Source organism: Mus pahari, chromosome 16, assembly GCF_900095145.1.
Source record: "Mus pahari chromosome 16, PAHARI_EIJ_v1.1, whole genome shotgun sequence".
NCBI lineage: Eukaryota > Metazoa > Chordata > Mammalia > Rodentia > Muridae > Mus > Mus pahari.
Genome location: NC_034605.1, coordinates 19,852,552 through 19,873,409, shown reverse-complemented (window position 1 = coordinate 19,873,409; position 20,858 = coordinate 19,852,552). Strand labels below are relative to the sequence as shown.

General features: G+C 38.7%; 1 long non-coding RNA gene across 2 annotated transcripts in view; it reads left to right on the top strand.

Moving 5' to 3' along the window:
- Nucleotides 1–19,959, top strand: part of LOC115065616 — a 39,391-nt gene extending 19,432 nt beyond the window's left edge. The window contains exons 1-3 of one of the 2 annotated variants that reach the window (XR_003845392.1): nt 5,648–5,744; nt 13,470–13,700; nt 19,682–19,959. This is a non-coding gene — a long non-coding RNA (uncharacterized LOC115065616). Of the gene's footprint in view, nt 1–5,647; nt 5,745–13,469; nt 13,701–19,681 lie in introns of those variants that run through there. The other variant, XR_003845393.1, reaches the window with a different exon arrangement.
- The last annotated feature ends 899 nt before the right edge of the window (nt 19,960–20,858 follow it).

Here is a 20,858-nt window from a genome sequence, read left to right as displayed (position 1 = left end):
GTCATCTGTACCTAAGTGCTGCTTGTTTTAGCATTGTCACACTAATAAAAATTGTAGAAAGATGCTTGTCCTTCAGTAGGCTATTCATTATCAAATGTACCATGTACTAAGGTTGCATTTTGTGACAGAAAATCAACTTGACACACTTGGGAAGAGGGACGCTCAACTGAGGAATTCCCTCTAGCTATTGGATTGGCCTATAGACATGTCTGAGGAATTTTCTTGATTTCTAATTGGCACAGGAGGACATAGTCCATTGTGGACAAATCAGATAAGCCAGGAGAAATGGGAGTACAGGGCCTTGGTCCTATGAAGGTGCTCGATAAATGCCCCAGTGTAAGGGAATCGAAGGTGGGGAGGGGGAGGGGGAGGGGGAGGGGGTGGGTGGATGGAGGAACACCCTCATAGAAGCAAGGGGAGGAAGGATGTGATAGGATGTTTCTGGGAAGGAGGGAAACGGGGAAAGGAAATAACATTCGAAATGTAAATAAAGAAAATATCCAATAAGAAAAGGTAAAAAACAAAACAAAACACACAAACCAACCAAACAAACAAACAAAGAAACAAACAAAGCATGCCAGAAGAACTAAGTTAGTAAGCTGTATTCCTGCAAGGTATCTGCTTCACTTCTAGCCCCTCAGTTCCTGCCTCTAGTTCATGCTCTGGCTTCTTCATAGTGATGCCCTATAACCTCAAATCCAAGTTGCTTTTGATTATACTGTTCACATTTATAAAGACTGTACTAACAGCTGTACTAACAGCTCATCATCAAAAGCAGTGAGGGCAGGAAATCAAGCAGGGCAGGAACCTGAAGGCAGGAGTTGATCAGAGGCCACAAAGGGGTGCTACTTACTGAATGTCTCCCCTTGGCTTGATCAGTCTGTTTTCTTATAGAACCCAGGACCACCAGCTCAGGGGTGGCCCACTCACAATAAACTGGGCCTTGCCACATTAATCACTAATTAAGAGGTTTGCCTGATCTTATAGAGACATTTTCTCAATTGAGGCTCCCTCCTCTCTGCTGGCTCTAGCATGCATCAAATTGACATAAAGCAAGAGAGTACAGGTAGTTTTAGCACTGGGACCATGTTTTCAGTGGCTTTCAGTTACTTTTACCTTGTATTTATTTCTGTAGTGAGCACTAACTAGAATTCCCAGTGGCTCATTGTTTTGTTTTGTTTTGTTTTGTTTGTTGATTGGTATTTCTCATAATTCTCTGCTAACTTGTCTTATTTTTCCCACCTGGACAAAGGTATAGTCGGCACAAAACTGTTTATATTTGTAGTACACATATACTTTCTGATATGAAGCTAGTTAAGTAACATGACTTCATATACTTAACTTGTACCTGAGACTGTGTGGTGGAAATGCTTAATTTCTACTGCTGATGCACATTAATTTTTATAGTTTTCTCCCTGTACTTTATTTATAGCATGTACTTATCTTGTGAATGGGTTGGCCAGCATCTGCCATTTCCATCCTCACAACTCTGGTAATTGCTCTCCTACAATTTAAGTGACTTTGACCTTTTTGAGAGTTGACATGTAAGTGACCCTGGTCATGTTGAACTAGTTTTAAGTAGTTCTGGTTCTTGAAAGAGCATCTATAGACATAGATGTCTTCAAGTACTGAAAATGTAAAAAATACCTGGAGGCTTATCTTCTTCGTACTGTTTTCATGTCTGTTTTATATTCTTCTTATTTTTTTCACTAAATATTTTATAGCAATAGGCTCTAGCTCTCTGCAGACCATCTTTGGAAGATTGACTTTTCCCTTTTTTAACCACACAGCCACAATAATTCTCAGTAATATCTCAGAAGAATCACAGCTGATAGCAAAGGTCATTTAGAGTTTCACTTAAAATGAGCATGTTCATTCATGGCTGAGATTCACTCAGGCCTTGTGCAATCAAACTTTGCACTTTATCAAGTTAATAAGTGAATTAATCATAACAGAAGAGTGGAGGCAACAAAGATATGTGTACATGCCAGTAAGGGTTCTGCTGATCCCATAGAAAATCAGGTCCGTGTCACAGGACAGCCAAAGTCATCACAGGGAAGAATTCACAGTTGTGTTTCCAGTTTAATTGCTCGTGGTTAAAAGGAAAACAATAGAAACAAGGTTTTGTTTACATAGAGAATAGAACTTTGTCCTGGGAACTTTTGTTCTCCTAATAATTCCCAGCAATGTGAACATTGAGTGCTGACTGACTGTGTGGAATTTTAAGAGAAAAAGCAAAGAAAGCCAGTGTAGAAGTTAAGAAATGTTCCCAATGTCAGAGATTGGTAAAGGTTTCCTCTGTAATTCACAAGAAGGGAAGCTGTAAGTGCCTGTGTGGGGAAATTCAGGAACTGTTACTGCTGTCAACATTGTTCACCTGAAGTTCATCCAAATTCACTCTTTCAAACAGCCCAGGCAAATAGTTTTTTGCTCAGCTACATGGGGACACCATCTTGCAGAAGAAAAGGGTTTTTCTGAATGCTACCCCCCCACACACACACCCATTACACAGGGCTAAAACATGCCATTAGTTTAGGGAAAGGATGGAATATCAATGGCATCATCTGCACATGTAGCTCTTACTGCACAAATGCAAAGTTTAAGTTACACTTGGGAAGGGGAAAGGCAGAAGGTGACTAGCAGAGATGTCCCACGGAGAACCTCTGGCTGCCTCTTCTAGTTTTCTTCTACCAGGCTTGACCGCCTTTCCTTCTAGCAAGGCCTTTGGAGGGAGGATATGAAGTTTTTCACTTTCTGAAAACATTGTTAGCTTCTGAGCATACTGCATGTCCCGGCTCTCTCTTAAGGCTTGCCAAGAAACCATCTTTATTTCCCCTATACCCAGCTTTCTTCACTTGCTTTTAGACCCTTCATGTGCTTGGCTTCTCCACCAGTAACTGCACACTTGTCTGTCCTCCTAGTGACTCGAAAACAGCATTCCCTAACCACGGTGACAAAGACCATGTCCTTGCCGCTGTTACTAGAGACCTGTGGCTGGAAGTTTTTTCCTGTGTCCCATGTGCTCCATATCTCTTGCCATTTTCAGAAAACGATGTCAAGGCAAACCTAGTGGCAGGATATTCAAAAAGAGAAGTTCAATAGAAATTTAAGATCAGCCAGAAATCAGTTTATCTATCTATCTATCTATCTATCTATCTATCTATCTATCTATCTATCTATCTATTTATTTATTTATTTTTACTAAAACAAGAGTGATACAATAATAAAGAAACAAATAAAAAACAAACAAACAACAACAACAAAAAGCAGCCTGACATGAATTACCTTAGATGTTTGTTGATGGTTAAGTGCTCTATATGAGAACTTGCCTTGCCTAGGGCAAGCCTGACGAACAGCAAGAATTTAGAAAATGGTTGTTCCCCTCCTACTTAATGCCAATCCCTGAATTTGCAAGAAAGATTTTGTTAGGTGGTGTTTCATACAGTGTTTCCCCTTCCTCAACCTCCTATATGTCCTCATGCCATCCAACCACATCCTGATTTTCTCTTCCTGTATTCTATATACTTGGTCTGCTCCTAGCAGCCCTCAGGCATGCACTTCCTCTGTTTTCTGCCCATGCCTTCTGTGCATGTAATGAAACACAATGATCCAAAGAAAGTGTTTGTCCCATGGCTGAAAGCACTAGGGGATACCAGGCCTGTTCTGGGTGTTTCAGACTCAGTAACTCTCCCGCTGCATCTTCCTTTCTGTGCAGGGGTCACACAATCCCAGAAAGAAAAAAAAACAACTTTAGCCAATGCTGTTCACCACTTAGAGCCCTTACTAGTCAGTACAAGGCCTACTTCTGTTTTAAAGGTACATCCCAGGTATGGCACCACAACTCTGAGAGGCAGATGCTCCATATCCACAACTAAGGTAGGAAAAGAAACTGAGGCGGGTACACAGTGTTCAAAGACAAGTGGTGAGACTAGCACTCGAACAGTCTGGGTGGAGCACGTTGATTGAACACTTTAAGGAGGGTGGCATTAGCTTAACTGTAATGGGAGTTTTGGAAATCTGGAGAGAATTTCTACCCTGAGGAAAAGAAGGTGATGCCAGCAGTAGCCAGCCCCAGGCCTTGGCTTGGTGGAGAAGCACTGCTGCACTTGATATTTGGGTATTTGGTATTTGCCTTGAGGCTGATCCAGGCCTCTGCTTCTCCAAATCCTCACAGTGCAAAGTCAGGGCTGGGAAGGAGATATTTAAAAAGACAGGAATTTGTGGCTGTATGAGTGACAAAATAATAAATGTTCTATATGCAGAGTGGTGTGTGTGTGTGTGTGTGTGAGAGAGAGAGAGAGAGAGAGAGAGAGAGAGACAGAGACAGAGACAGAGACAGAGACAGAGAGACAGAGAGAGACAGAGAGAGAGAGAGAGAAAGAGAGAAGTATATTTGTATGTGTGTTAGAGAGAGAGTCAGAGTATGAATATTTCTATGTGTTTGTGAGAGCATGTGTTTTTGTGGGCGAGATAAAGTGTGTGTGTGAGAGAGAGAGACAGGCAGACAGACAAAGACAGAGAGACTGTTGTGTGCATATATACCTTAATTTAATTATAGCACTATAAAAGCACTACTATAAGAGTTTTTCTTCTTTTGTCAGCGAGGGAAATGATTAACATAAATTGAAATTTGAGAACTATGTTTATATTTCTAAGGTAGAAGGGTGCAATACTTAGGACAATAAGAATTTCTGTCTTATCTATAATATTTAAACTGTACAAGACAAGTGCTCATGAGCTTTATATAGCATAATTTAAAAGGGAAACAGGAAAGTTAGCAAGCCAAAGTACTATGAACCACTCAACCCTGAATGGAAGGAAGGTGAAGTGTGGCCTATTGTTGACTCTGCCTGGACAGAAAATGCAGGTATATCCTCCCTTCCTCTCCCACTACCATTTGATATCTGATAAACATCAAGTGTCCATACAAAACAAAGTCTCTTAGTCAAACTAAAAATGTTTTGGTGATCCAATGCCCCAGTGTTAGTAATCACAACAGGATACCACGCATCATCAGGGACAGTCCCAAGAAAGCATGACACTGTTGCTGGATTTACAGAGTTAGGGAAATGCTTGAGGAAAACCATGGGGCCTTATATCCCAGGGTTCTTCAAAGCTCCCAAGGGAAAACTGGGATTGGAAATGGAGTCATCAGAGGAAGCACACTAGCTAGCTTTCGGAGAGATGAACAGTGGCAGAGTACAAGCAGAGTTCAGTTTGTGTCTCTTTGGGGTTTGGAGTTCATTATAATATAATAACCCATGTTCTTATACTCCTAGAATCTGGCTATATTTATACTCTTAGTGACTCATATTAAACCTAAGTTTGGGGAGATACTGAGAAATCAAGATTGGAGACTCAGGTCAGTGAGTTAGAGAACTCCTCCACACTCAGTTATAGCTAGTAGAGTCCCCTCCAGTCCCCCAGGACTTTGCATTACAGATGATTACCTTACAGCTGGAGGACCCAGGGCAGTGATAGCCTTGGGAGTATCTCTGGGAAGTGCAATAGAGCAATGAATCGAAGCAGAGGTGTTCCCAGGCATTCTTCTTTCTAGGACCTTGAGGTTTCTGTATTCTACAACGATGCAAGTCAGCATCCTTCATCATAAAGAGTTGTGAATACACTGCTCATTGTGGAAAGCTGGTGATCAGATGGATGAGTAAGAGAAGAGAGGAGAAAGCAGGCTAAGCACCATCAGCTGTGTAAATGCACCCACCTGAAGGGACTCCCATCATGTGGAGGTAAGATTTGAAACAGCCACAGGGATAAGTTTCATTTTTATATGTGCAAACATTTATGGAAGAATAACAGAAACAAGGTAGAATGTAAGTTTAAAATACAACACAGACTTCCAGTTTCTATCTGTACCCTAGAGCTGACCCTGTGCCACAGCTCTCCATACCCAAATTCCTCCCAGAGAGAACTGATCTCCCAAGAGTAATGACACACAGGCTTGCAGGAGGGGCAAGTCACAGCAATACCAGCTAACACCAGAGATAAACAGATAGAGAGAGAGACAAGGGCAAGAACATAAGCAACAGAAACCAAGGCTACTTGGCATCATCAGAACCCAGTTCTCCCACCACAGTGAGCCCTGGATACCCCAATACAACAGAAAAACAAGACACTGATTTAAAACCACATCTCATGATAATGATAGAAGACTTTAAGAAGGTCATAAATAACTCCCTTAAAGAAATACAGAACACAGGTAAACAGCTAGAAGCCCTTAAAGAGGAAACACAAGGGCTAGTGAGATGGCTCAGTGGGTAAGAGCACCCGACTGCTCTTCCGAAGGTCCGGAGTTCAAATCCCAGCAACCACATGGTGGCTCATAACCATCTGTAACAAGATCTGACTCCCTCTTCTGGAGTGTCTGAAGACAGCTACAGTGTACTTACATATAATAAATAAATAAAGTTTTTAAAAAAAAAGTCCTTTAAAAAAAAAAAAAGAGGAAAACACAAAAATCCCTTAAAGAATTACAGGAAACACAACCAAACAGGTGAAGGAATTGAACAAAACCACGAGGGATCTAAAAATGGAAATAGAAACAGTAAAGAAATCAGAAAGGGAGGCAACCCTGGAGACAGAAAACCTAGGAATGTGATCAGAAACCATTGCAAACAGAATGCAAGAGATAGAAGAGAGAATCTCAGGTGCAGAAGATACCATAGAAAACATTGACACAACAGTCAAAGAAAATGCAAAATACAAAAAGCTCCTAACACAAAACATCCAGGAAATCCAGGATACAATGAGAAGAGCAAACCTAAGGATAATAGATATAGAATAGAGTGAAGAGTCCCAACTTAAAGGACCATTGAATATCTTCAACAAAATTATAGAAGAAAACTTCCCAAAACTAAAGAAAGAGATGCCCATGAACATATGAGAGCCCTACAGAACTCCAAATAGATTGGACCAGAAAAGAAATTTCTCCCATCACATAATAGTGAAGAAACCAAATGCACAAAACAAAGAAGGAATATTAAAAGCAGTTAGGGGGAAAGGTCAAGTAACATATATAGGCAGATCTATAAGAATTACACCAGACTTCTCACCAAAGACTATAAAAGCTAGAAGTCCTGGGCAGATGTCATATAGTCCCTAAGAGAAGACAAATGCTAGCCCAGGTTACTATATCCAGCAAAACTCTCAATTACCATAGATGGAGAAACCAAGATATTCCATGACAAAACCAAATTTACACAATATCTTTCCACAAATCCATCCCTACAAAGGATAATAAATGGAAAATGCTAACACAAGGAGGGAAACTACACCCTAGAAAAAGCAAGAAAGTAACCTTCTTTCAACAAACCCAAAAGAAGATAGCCACACAAACATTAAAATAACATTAAAAATAGCAGGAAGCAACAGTCACTATTTCTTAATATCTCTTAACATAAATGGACTTAATTCCCCAATAAAAAGAGATAGAATAACAGATTGGATATGTAAACATGACCCAGCATTTTGTTGCCTACAGGAAACTCACCTCACTGTCAAAGACAGACACTACCTCAGAGTAAATGGCTGGAAAACAAATTTTCAAGCAAATGATCCCCAGAAACAAGCTGGAGTACCCATTCTAATATTGAATAAAATCAACTTTCAACCAAAAGTTATCAAAAAGGATAAGGAAGGACACTTTATACTCATGAAAGGAAAAAAAATCTACCAAGAAGAACTCTCAATTCTGAGCATCTGTGCTCTAAATGAAAGGCCACCCACAATCAGTAAAGAAACGTTAATAAAGATCAACGCATACACTGCACCTCACACACTTAGAGTGGGAGACATCAACTCAACACTCTCATCAATGAACATATCAGGAAAACACAAACTTAACAGAGACACAGTGAAACTAACAGAATTTATGGACCAAATGGATTTAACAGATATATACAGAACATTTCATCCTAAAACAAAAGAATATACCTTCTTCTCAGCACTTCATGGTACCTTCTCCATAATTGACCATATAATTGGTCACAAAACAGGCCTCAACAGATACAAGATGATTGAAATAATCTCATGCATACTATCAGATCACCATGGACTAAGCTGGTTTTCAATAGTAACAAAAACAACAGAAAGCCCACATACACATAGAAGCAGAACAATTCCCTACTCAATGATAATTTGGTTATGGAGGAAAGAAAGAAAGAAATTAAAGACTTTTCATAATTTAATGAAAACAAAGCCACAACATACCTAAACTTATAAGACACAATGAAAGCAGTGCTAAGAGGAAAACTCAGCTCTGAGTGCCTCCAAATAGAAACTGGAGAGAGCTTACACCAGCAGTTTAATAGCACACCTGAAAGCTCTNGAACAAAAAGAAACAAATTCACCCAAGAGGAGTAGACCTCAGGAAATAAACTCAGGGCTGAAATCAACCAAGTACAAACAAACAAACAAAAACTATACAAAGAGTTAACAAATCCAGGAGTTGGTTCTTTGAGAAAATTAGCAGGATAGTTAAACCATTAGCCAGACTAACCAGAGGGCACAGAGTCAGTATCCAAATTTACAAAATCAGAAATGAAAAGGGAAATATAACAACAGAAAATGAGGAAATTCAAAATATCATCAGATCCTACTACAAAAGCCTGTATTCAACACAACTGAAAAATCTGGATGAAATGGACATTTTTCTAGACAGATAACAAATACCAAAGTTAAATCAAGAGCAGATAAACTGTCTAAATACTCCCATAACCCCCCCAGAGAAATAGAAGAAATCATTAAATGTCTCCAAACCAAAAAATGTCCATAACCAGATGGATTTAGTGCACAATTCTATCAGACCTTCAAAGAATACCTAATACCAATACTCTTCAAACTATTCCACAAAATAGAAACAGAAGGAACACTACCCCAATTCATTCTATGAAAGAACAGTTATGCTGAGTATTCTCCCTTGGAGATGGAATAGTTTCTGTTTAATAAGGAACTTGTCACAATTTTTTTTCATAGAGGACCTCATAAGAGATTTTTTTCTACTTCTATCATATTTAATGTTCCAAATAGATTTTTAAAACTGGTTGAGTGCATATTAGTTTTAGCTTCAGAAGATATCCTGTATATTTAATAGGCCTTTAACTACTATAATTTATTTTGATGACTTAAAAAATGTCAATATTGTGTTGTATATTTTAAAATAAATTTTATTAGTTTAATAAAAAATAAAATACGACACAGAGATTCTAAGTGTAGCTCAGAAGATGTGTATTGAATGCACAAATCCATAAAATCCAAGCCATTATAATTTTAACAGTAACATGAAGCATTGTCTAAACAATCAAAAGTAATAAAGATACACCATCTTCAGTCAAACTTACTGCCAGTATATTAAGATTTGTAAAAGTGAAGAGCCAATGGACTGAGGAATTGTCATAGTAGATAAAGTTCTTGTTTAGAACACAGCACCCACATAAAAAACTGATTATGGTGGCCAGTGATTGTAGTCTCAGAGCTACAAATTCAGAGACAGGTAGACCTGGGCATCACTGGCCAAATCATCTAGTCAACTGGTAACTGCAAAGTTCAATGAAAGACCTTGCCTCAAAACAAAAGAAATAGACTGATTAAGGAGGGCACACAATATTGATGCCTTATCATCACATTGACATAAACACATGGGAGTGCCCATGAAAATAGATATGCACAAACATAAACACACAAAAATAGCTTATTTTGTCATGTCTCTCAGAAAAACATGGAACGTATGAATAACTTATTTATTTTAGATTTATTACTCTTGTATGAAGTGTTTTAAAATATATTTGTGTGTATACTATATAAAAAATAACTTGCATTTATTTATTTTTTCTATAAAATATAGAAGCAGATACTTTTTAATTATTTTATTAGATATTTTCTTCATTTACATTTCAAATGCTATCACGAATGTCCCCTATACCCTCACCCACACCCTGCTCCCCTGCCCACTCACTCCCACTTCTTGGCCCTGGCGTTCCTCTGTATGGGGCATATAAAGTTTGCAAGACCAAGGGACCTCTCTTCCCAATGATGGCTGACTAGGCCATCTTCTGCTATATATGCAGCTAGAGACACGAGCTCTGGGGGTACTGATTAGTTCATATTGTTGTTCCACATATAGGGTTGCAGACCCCTTCAGTTCCTTGGGTAATTTCTCTAGCTCCTCCACTGGGGTCTCTGTGTTCTATCCTATAGATGACTGTGGGCATCCACTTCTATATTTGCCAGGCACTGGCATAGCCTCACAAGAGATAGCTATATCAGTGTCCTTTCAGCAAGATCTTGTTGGCATATGCAATAGTGTCTGCATTTGGTGGCTGATTATCGGATGGACCCCCAGGTGGGGCAGTCTCTGGATAGTCCATCCTTTCGTCTTAGAGAAGCAGATATTTTTGTAGAATGAATACACTCTTGAAGCATATCCAGTTGTTCTTCCAGACTCTATGGATACTCTATAGATCCAGTGGATCACTATAGAGCCAGCCTAATTTTTAGTATTTCCATTCTAATTTTCTGAATATTTTTATTAGACCTATGTCTTTTGATTTATGGCTCAGTAAATCATGGTGGTATTTCTCTGAAAGGAAATCCCTTCTGGATAGTTAAGAAATTACACTTTTTTTTTTTTTTTTCGAGACAGGGTTTCTCTGTATAGCTCTGGCTGTCCTGGAACTCACCTTGTAGACCAGGCTGGCCTCAAACTCAGAAATCTGCCTGCCTCTGCCTCCTGAGTGCTGGGATTAAAGGTGTGCACCACAACCACCAAGCTTACACCTTTAATTTAAAAATAAAATGTAATTTTAATGTTCATTTCTGATTTATACTAGACTTTCTTGATATGTGCATAACACTTGCCCAGTGGCTTTTCTGTTAATTTGGATTCACTGTTCCGTCTCTGTTGTCTATTTGTAGTCATTGCCCTTTGACTGTCTATCTTTGCCTCTTCAGGTCTATGAACACTCAGTAATGTGGATACTATGGCTTAAACTGTTGTATTTTCCTTGCTGTACTGAAAAATGTGATAAGAACTTTATACAGTCTGTTTTTTTAATTTCTAAGGACACTAAAATATCATTTCTAGTTGAAGAAACCAAATTTTGAGTTTCTACCATGTTCACGTAGCTGGAAATTGTTTCTTCTCTGTGATGATTCACCCAGTTACCAGATTTTCCTAGTTCTTCTCTAAGCAACATAGTTGTCCACCCAGCCCCCATTTCTCTGTGATGGGAACTCTGCTCCTGTTGGAAGCCCCATGACCTAAACAATGGCAAAACTTGCTAACTAATTGGGTCTCTTACTTTTTCCTTCTTAAACCATCTTCCCATACAGCCAGAGGGATATTTTAGGGACATAATTGTAGCAATCATGAATGTTCTTAGAATCCTGTGGCTACTGTTGCATCAAATACCACATCCTGTAAGGTGACATGTAACATCCTTCCTGACAAAGCTCTGCTTGGCCCCCACACCACCATTTCTTCCCATTCTGTAGCCTGAAGTTAGCCTCCTGTAATAAGGGGCGGTCATACTATCATGAGGAGTCATGGTGTTCCTTTTCCCGATAGTGTATACATAGCTCCCTGTTCAGATACTCTTTACCATCCCTTTACCATCCCTACGCTGATGCTTCCCCAAGACACAGCACTGGTACCTTCATTCCTGAAGCTGCCCAGCCTGGCAAGAAGAAGACAGGTGCTGACAAGTAAGAAGTAGCCAGCTGTGTCAGTTAGATCATGTCCTACTTAGGGACAATGCTGAGTCAGAATACAGTATGTATCCTAAGTTATAATAACAAGTTCTAAAGAAAAATTACCTAACTATAAAGGATAACTTCCTGTCTTAACAGATAAAAGGTTCCAGGTAGTAGTGATGGCAGCCAGCCTCTGAGGCTAGCCCTCAGCTCCTGTACACTCCCCAGTACAGATTTCTGCCTCTCCCTGGACATGAGAGTGTGACTGGTAGAAGAAAGCAGAAGAAACACCCTGGTCTTCTCTCTCTCAGACCTATTGCTTTGGAAGAGGCCAGTTGTTACTTTTGAAAAATCCTTATGCTGTGATCTAGAGAGGTCACATGACAAGGAACTAAGCGTAATCACATGAGAATTTCAGCCGGCAGTGTGTGTCCTCAGGTCTCTGCCAGGCCTATACTTTCCTGTATCTCTGGTTCACATCCTGAGAATAGCCTATGGATGACTGATCCTAGGTCCCGGCTAAGCTGAGAGTACTGAAAGCTTATTGTTGGTTCAGCTCACGAGGACAGTTTTACTCATGAGGACTGCATCCCAGATACAAGCAGGACAACTTCTGAATACTTCCCAGCCCTGGATCTATGTCAGGGAGGGACCTATTCTGGTAAAGGGTCCAGGGCCTGGATCACGTGAATGCATTGATGGCTGCTGTTTCTCACTTGAATCATTCCATTGTATCCTAATACTAATCCTAGTATTGTCATGGATACTACTTCAGGGACAGAATATTTTAAAGGAAGCAAACAGTATCTTATTTGCCAGAGGCTGAGTGGCATGTCGGCCAGGACTTCTGACTTTGGCTATCTACGCTCTAATAACTATGAGTGAAGTCTGTTCTTTTATCTGTAAGCAGTGAGGGCTGGTGGTTTTTATTATAATTTTATAGTAGGAGTCTGGGTCATTGAACGGTGAAGCAATCCATGAGGTTCAGCAGCCCCACTATGGAACAGTTTTCTTCTAGATCCTCAGAGTCACAGCATCATACTGTGCTGAGCACTGGACAAGTTCACACATCTCAGGACTTAACCCCTGCCTAGATCACAGTGACCATACATTTATATCAGTGTTCTACCAACTTATTCTACTGAAGTTCATCCCCATTCCTGATAGCATTGGGGGGCCAATTCTTAGGAGTCTCTATGGTTTAGATAAAGGACTGCTGTTACATAATCTTCCAAAAGACAAAAGCAAAATAAAATGAGAACATGTGTAGAAAAAGGCTCTGCCTTCTTCTCCATACATCTTTTCTGCTCCAGAAGTTCCCATATCTGCCTTTGGAAGTGTCTCTAAGAATATTTTCTACAAAAGCATGTCCTCTTTGTGACTCTACTTCATAGCAGGAGTGCACCCAGCATTGACTCTCAAAGCAGGAAGCCAGAGTTGGTACGAAAGAATCTAATTCATGACAATTAAAGATAGAACTCAGTATACAGGGTCACCTACTCTAGATACAAACAGTAAATTGACTTGTATCATCATGCAAGTGCAGCTTAACGTTCAAGAAAAACAACACTCTGTTGATAATTGCCCAAGCAAAAAATGTTTCAACATAACTTCAGAAAGTTTTTCAATATTTTTACCCTAACATTTGTTTGTCACTGATTTTATTCCTTCTGATTTATTGCCATGTTATGGTGAAAAGTTCTAGATTTGACATACTGAAAACTAGATGTGCATTCTAAACATCTGCATTGTGTTGCTTGTTATAGACAGCATCTCTAAGCATCTTGTGCTTCTGCTGGGGCGTCTCAGGCACAGGCAGGAAGGAGAAGGATGAAGCAGGATGCCTGGACCAGTGAGAAGACTCCAACACCAGTGGAAACCGAAGGGAGTCTAGGAACCCTCCCTTGGACTCCTCTACTTGGGATGCCTCATCCTTTGCCCATGATATTAGAGCAGCATTCACTTCAAATTCAGAAGGCAGAATGGGAGCTAAAAAGGTACCACAGATGACTGAGGGCATTACAAACAATCCTGAAGGATGACAGCAAGTTCTGCTCAGAGGTTTTAGAATTGTCACATGGTGTAATCTTGGAATTCGTGCAGTTGCAAAGTGATATGGCTTAACTGCCATTTTGACCACTTCAGTTTCTTAGCAAATGACCTCATTCGTCACCCCACACTAAGGATGTCTCTGGAATTTCCAGTATTTGATTGCCTGTGAAAATTGTTTACTTTTCCTTTCCTTTCTTTGTATGTCAAAACTCACAGATTACATAGACATTCAGGACAGAATCCTTGAACTGAGTAAATAATTTTGCACAAGTGGGACTTTGAAATAAGCAGAAAAAGCAATAAGGTCCTCTCAGGGGCTACTGTCCTCACAGACTCTTCTAAGCAGTTTCATGTAATTCTTGGGGTCTGATGAGTCTAAATACCTCCCACATTGGAGATCCTACAGGGCACTAAATAATTAACTCATGAACTGATGCAATCCTTATTTTTAAAATTATAAAGTGTGCTGATTTAATTATTGTTGACAGATTTGCATAACTGTGAAGAAGTTATAATTTTCAAAAGGTTTAAGATTTTTCCATAATTTCAGCTTGATTTTTGAGTAGAGTAGGCAATTCCTATCAGTCAATGAATTGTGAGTCTATCATTCATCTGATGACCACACAGCAAAGACTATTAAGATTTAAGAAGGCTAGTGGGCCATCTTGTTAACCTAGTGGAGCCGGCAACAGTTCAGTAACAGCTGATATGGACAGAAAGAACAAACCGGTTATGATGCAGAGTGAATAAAGCAACTTCTATGGGTAAAAAAAATTATAGAACTGTGGATACTGTCCATTGGCACACTGCTTGCCTAATATGCCCAAGGCTCTGCTCTCAATCTACAACACTCGAAAAACAAACAAAAATATTTCTTAACATTGTATCATCATCTTCTGCAAGCATGCCCTAATAATATTAGATGTTTTGGGACATATTGCAATTGATTACAGCTCAGTGTGTTGTTTATTGAACCCCTTTCAGGTTCAACAAATGATTACTTTTGAACAAAATATGCCACAGAAACACAATCAGTGGTGTGTCAGTCTGGTTTATGCAATTATAACAGAATGCTCTAGGCTGGATAAATTATAGATGATAGAAGTTCTGCAGGCTCACTATACTGGAAGGCTTGAAGTCAGGCCATATGGCAAAAGAGTCTGTACCATGCCCTCACTGGGCAGAAGACCATGTTATGGGAGAACACAGAGAAAAGAAATGAGTGTGAATTCTTTCTTTATATCAGGAACCTAGTTCTTCAATGTGGGCATTAAATCCATCTACAGAAGAATACCCCATGGTCCAGATCATCTCCTAAAGGTCTTTCCTCTAGATACTGCTAAAATGTTAGTCACAAGCTTTGAAGAACTCATTCAGACTACAGCAGAATTATTGAAAAAAAAAACAAACATTCAAACAAACAGTAAAGTAATCTAGAAATATTTGCAATATTTGAGAAGATGTAGATTAGAGAAGATGTAGATTGATTATGATGGCTGGCCACAAACAGAATAGAATAGCCAGTTGGAAAAAAAGGGGAACTGGGAATAAATTATTGTTAGTGACACACTAGACCTATGTGTACACATGGCATGCTCTCCACATCAATGAGTAGAATTCCTGAGCCATAGACTACCCTGTGTTCTGTTTATCGATACACAGTCTCACTATGTAGCCCAGATTGTCCTTGTGCTCATGATTTTGTCTCAGCCATTCTGCTGTTGTTATATGCTCTGCATCTTAAAGGAATGAAAGATAATAGAAAACAAAAGATGATAGATGCTCATGGATACACTTAATGTAATTCTTGGATCCATTGACAGTGAATCTATGTAAAGTTTCCAAATTGCCTTAAGGAGCCTTTCTCTTTAGGAGCTTCCAAAAACTAATCAGCAGGGCTTGAGAACCCAGGAGCTTCCATACTGCAGGGTGCCTTTATATATTGCTTACATTTTGCTCCTAGATAAGGCAGGACTTGACCAATAATCCCTCATCTAAAGATCCTAAAGATCCCAAAGAAGGGTGTTTTCCAAACTGTTCTTTCTTTGAAAAGGTCTCTGAAAAGCCAGAGGCAGCACTGGGCTGGCAGCTTCTGCAGCACAGATCAAGTGTTATCTATGTCAAATATTGGGCATCTGAGTCAGTTCTACTGTACATACTTTTTATGCAGTAAAAATCATCTACATCACTGGTCTATGTAGCTTCTGAAATTGGAGTTCAGTCTTATGCTTCCTACGACTTTGTGTCTTATTTCTTAATCTGATGTAATTTCCTAAGTGTGCTTACAAATATCCTTTTATTTTGACTTTTTATTTATATTAGATGAAAACAAATTCTTTGAGCTAAATTAGCATTCACGGAATTGCACAATTAATTCTAAGCTCCCAATCTGAAGTTTTACTGTAGGTCACACCCTGAATCTTAGGAACATCCTAAGGTGATAACAAAAGCAAAATAAGATTACTCATTTGAACTTAAATCCAATTATTTCTGATTATAGAAAAATGTATTTGGTGAAGAAGGAGTTGAAGATAAAATTGTTTCAAGAAAGTAAAGTGACGCGTAGAAACACATATTTCATGAATTTAACTTAAGCAGGAAGACTTCAAGACAAGGGTTTGAGATTCAGGGTATGAGATGGAAGATGCAGAAATCTCAACTCTGTCAGCATAGGTGGGTAACACTGCAGCAGCATCTGAAAGTCGGCTTTTGTTTATACATAGAAACTGGAATTTAATTCTTGCTTAGAAATAGTAACTTCAGGAAAATTCTCTATTTGCACGTCAAGGTACCTTTTAATCTAACTTCAGCTGTGTTGTCTGTGACATTTTTTTCTAGTATCAAGGAAAGTTAAAGGAAATATTCTGTAAAGATCAATATTCTGTAAAGATCTACAGTATTCGATGACTAAATAAGAAATTTTTTCCAATCTCTAAATAACTACTTTTATAATGAGGAAAAATAAAATCATCATTAGCATTGATTGCCGTCAGCAAACTAGGCTTAGTGTCATCATTTAGGAAAGTTGACTTACAAATGATGGGAAATTCTAAAACTTTCAACCAGCTGGGTTGCAGATGGCCTCAAGTAGGAGAAAGATGTAATGGCCTGAATCTTAGGAATCTAGGACTGCTAGGATGAGGTTTCATGAGGAGAAAACGGAGGAGATAGCTGTCCTGGGAGTATCCATCATCACATGCCCACACTAACATAGAAAGACACACATTACCTGCTTACCGTTGTGTTAGAATCATGGCTTATGTCACAGACCACACCCAGTCAAAACAGTTCCACCTGGGATGTTTATTGTGGGTAAAAGGGCAAAGGTGGCGATGAAGACAAGTGGGAGAAAGAGAGGACAGAGGTCAGGAGTGTCTGCCTTTTATTTGGGTTGTGATGTAACCTCTAGCAGGTAAAGGTAGGAGGTGACCCAAGTAGATTCTGAGACCGTATGGTGATTGCTATGGCAACACATGTGTGGGTCCACCAGCACTCACACATACAAGCTTTTATTCTGACATAAGCTACATTTTAACAAAGCCTCAAAACCATATGACTTAGCCCATGTTTGCCTTTTGATCACCATTCAGCAGAGGCTGTCTTATGTTTTTTATTGACTGGCATTAGCATTACACATGCAGACTACCAATGTCTTCTCCAAATAAACTTGAATGCTTCCCCAAATAACTTCTTAACAATCACCTCAGAGCTCTCTTTCTGCTTAAATGTTTCTGGATTGAGAAACTGAATAAACTCTCTCTTGATGCATCATAAAGTAAAACTTAAAATCCAGAGACAACTTTTCAACAAATAATGCTTGATTCATTCATCTTTTATTGGAGCATAACTAATCACAGACTTGGCAGCTCCTAATCATATGCATATCTTATCTTATAGACTTCATAGCTTGTGTATCTGAACACAAGGAACAGGATGTTCTTCTCATGACGTCATGATGAATTTCATTGGACTTTATTTTCATTTGAATGTTCAGCTAGAGAAGAACCCTCTCTCATGATCTCTAAGAGCAAAATCCATTTCTTTGTATTTGAGAACCATGGGCCTGTTATCTCATTGGTGTTAACTAAGGGATCTTTTCTGCACAGTACAAAGAGTTCCTATGCAAGTCCTTGCCACCGAGTATACATTCATAGTGTAGAATCATAACACTCACAAGAGTCTCAATGTTATGTTGTCCTTTTGTATGACACCTACAGTGACACAATAGGATGATTGGTCACCCATTACCTTCTCTATGCTCTGAGTCAGAGGCAGGCAATGTGTATCACCACACCTCATGAAGCAGAAGCATAGGAAGGAGGGCGATTATAAAAGATTTATTAAAGTCTGTTCACATGCCTTCTGAATTCAGGAATTTTAGCATAATAAATTGTCTAAATGGAATGTTACAAACACTTTATGGTTAATTAATTAAATTAAATTGTATATCTTTAATATACAATTAACCAAAACAAGAGAACAAAACCAACAACATTGTAAAATTAAGCATAAGCAAACTTGTGGCCTATTGTTAAAATAACCCCAGTGTTCAAGATACTGAAGCAAGAATATTTTGTGTTGAAGTCTAGATGAGGATATATTTCAAGACCCTGTCCAAATGAAACAAAACAAAGAAAGTTAAACATTAAATAGCATTAAAGGAATGATAGATATGTAACAAATATTTATGAAATCTTTGGCTTGGGATGGCCATTTATAATTAACACCAAAATTAGAATGTATAATCAAGAAGAGACTGATAGAAGACATAAAAATTGTAAACATTTCATCACAAACAATACTGCAAGCTATATGGCTAAGTCTCATTGTTGTAAAATACAAGGGACATCCACTAATTAATGAGAAATAAACATAACAAAGCATGTGCATTCATCCAGTACAACTAGGTAATGGCAAAGGGAAACATGAATGCAAAACAAGCCAGTACCTGGTGACACTCACTAGTGTCAAGGGCGGGCTGATGACACTGGGGACTTGTGCTTTTTCACCTTTATCATCTTTAGGCCAGGAAGAAAATGAGCACTCGCTTTTAAGGAGATCCAGGAGAGGGAGTCCCTCCCTTGTCACATCTGTAGGGGAGTTCCGTGTTACTGCTTTTCTGGGTAATTGCAGAGCTACAGTTACCACTTTGTGCCAAACCAGCTCATGGGGGAATGCATCTCAAACATATCACGTGACTATTTTTATCCAAATATTGCACTCTGAGGAATTTAAGGGAAGAAAAACCAAAGTCTTCCTAAAACTTGTTCACATTAGTTTGGATTTTGATAGCGATATCGGAGAACCCTCACAATGAATACCTGGTTAAATAAACTGTAATAGATCTATGGAACTTTAGTCTATGATCAGTGACAGAGCTGCAGTGTGTTTAATGATTGCTAAATATGTTTGTTCGCAATATAGTAACTGAAAAACTCAGACCACAGAATAGTAGAGTCTTCCTTCAGTAACCATGGGGAGTGGTTCTCAGAACCCTGTGGCTACCAAAATCTAGATACTAGGTCTTGGTTTTGATGTGTTGTCGTGTCTGAGGACTTGTAACATATAATAAGGTAGACATTCTTATAAACTTCAAGCCATTAATCTACTTGGTTCTATAGCTTTAAGTTGTGCTATTTACGCAGCCTTGCTCCAGGGTATCAGTAGTAATACCATCAGACCCTGGCACGTACATCTCTCCTTTCTTCTCTGAGATTAGTGTACATTGTATTGGTACCATTCTGAGTATATCGTATCTTCAGGGGATCAAAGCTTCTAGAAACACAATGGCAATTAAGCATTTCTGTTTCACCTAATGACAAAGAGACTATTCATGTAAAAAGTTCTCATTTCTTGATAGTACTGTATTGACTGATGACTTTAAATTTAATGTTTGTTTTCTCTCTATTTTCTATATTTCTTTCAGATGTGTATTATATTTGATAAGATCAACATTTAAAATGGACTGACCATATATATCCTAAGGTAAATAATTGTTTCTATTCTCCAAATAGATATCTACATTGCTTTTCGTACTCCTGGATTTGGTGATGTGACTAGTCAATACAAAACTAATTATGTCTGTAAATAGATTGTACTAAGATTTTATTATTTATCTCAAGTGATAAAAGTGGACTAATTATGAATGCAACTCAAATTAAAATTTAACATGTATTAGCATATTTAGCTAATGAAATCTATTTCAAGCTACTGTTTCCTGTGATGAGTTTTCTAAATGTGCGCGTTATTAGAAGTTGTAAAATCTACTATATACAGCAAATAAAAAGGCTATTAGAAGTAATGATTGATGTGTGACATCTTCAGAAATAACTATTCTTTATTCCAATATACCCTTCCTGCTGGTACCACAGGGAACATCAGAAGTGCAAGTCTCAGATTCACCAGTATCTTGCTGTTTGAAGCTTTGCCAATGCCCAGTTCTATACCAGTCTCAGACAGCAACAATGTCTGCAAATGACTTGAACTTGCCTTCTGGATTTTAAGGAGCTTAGTGTGCTGCAGACACCACTTGCAGGGTTTTGTGTGTTTGTGAGTGTGTGTGTGTGTGTGTGTGTGTGTGTGTGTGTGTGTGTGTAAGTCTTAGTCTAGCTAATTTTCAAACCACAAAGAATGAGGAATTTTCAGTAATAATGCAATATAAATGGCATTACTTATGTTCTCTATTTCAATACGGTAGGAACAAGGCGTGGTCAGGCAAGCCCCGGCCTTGGATCCCTCAAATATCTTGAACTGTTGCTCAAATGTGTTGGGTTTGGCACAACCTGTAAGACCCTGGGCCAGGCAGTGTTTTGTCTTTGATTTTTAAGCCCCTGTATATTTCAAGGGAAACTTAATCCATATGTTTCTGATTCATTTACACTTAACTCATCAAAATGTTGTCTTGAAGGAGTTATTTGATATCCAACAAATCTTTGGAGCCCTTTGCAAGAAGACTTTGAAAATCTTTATTTTGATCCCTATAGAAAAGAAACCTACTCTTTTAGTGTGTGTGTGTGTGTGTGTGTGTGTGTGTGTGTGTGTGTGTGTGTGTGTGTTAATAAGCTCATTCAGCTACTCTAAGGTATGAGTTCGATCTAAAACTA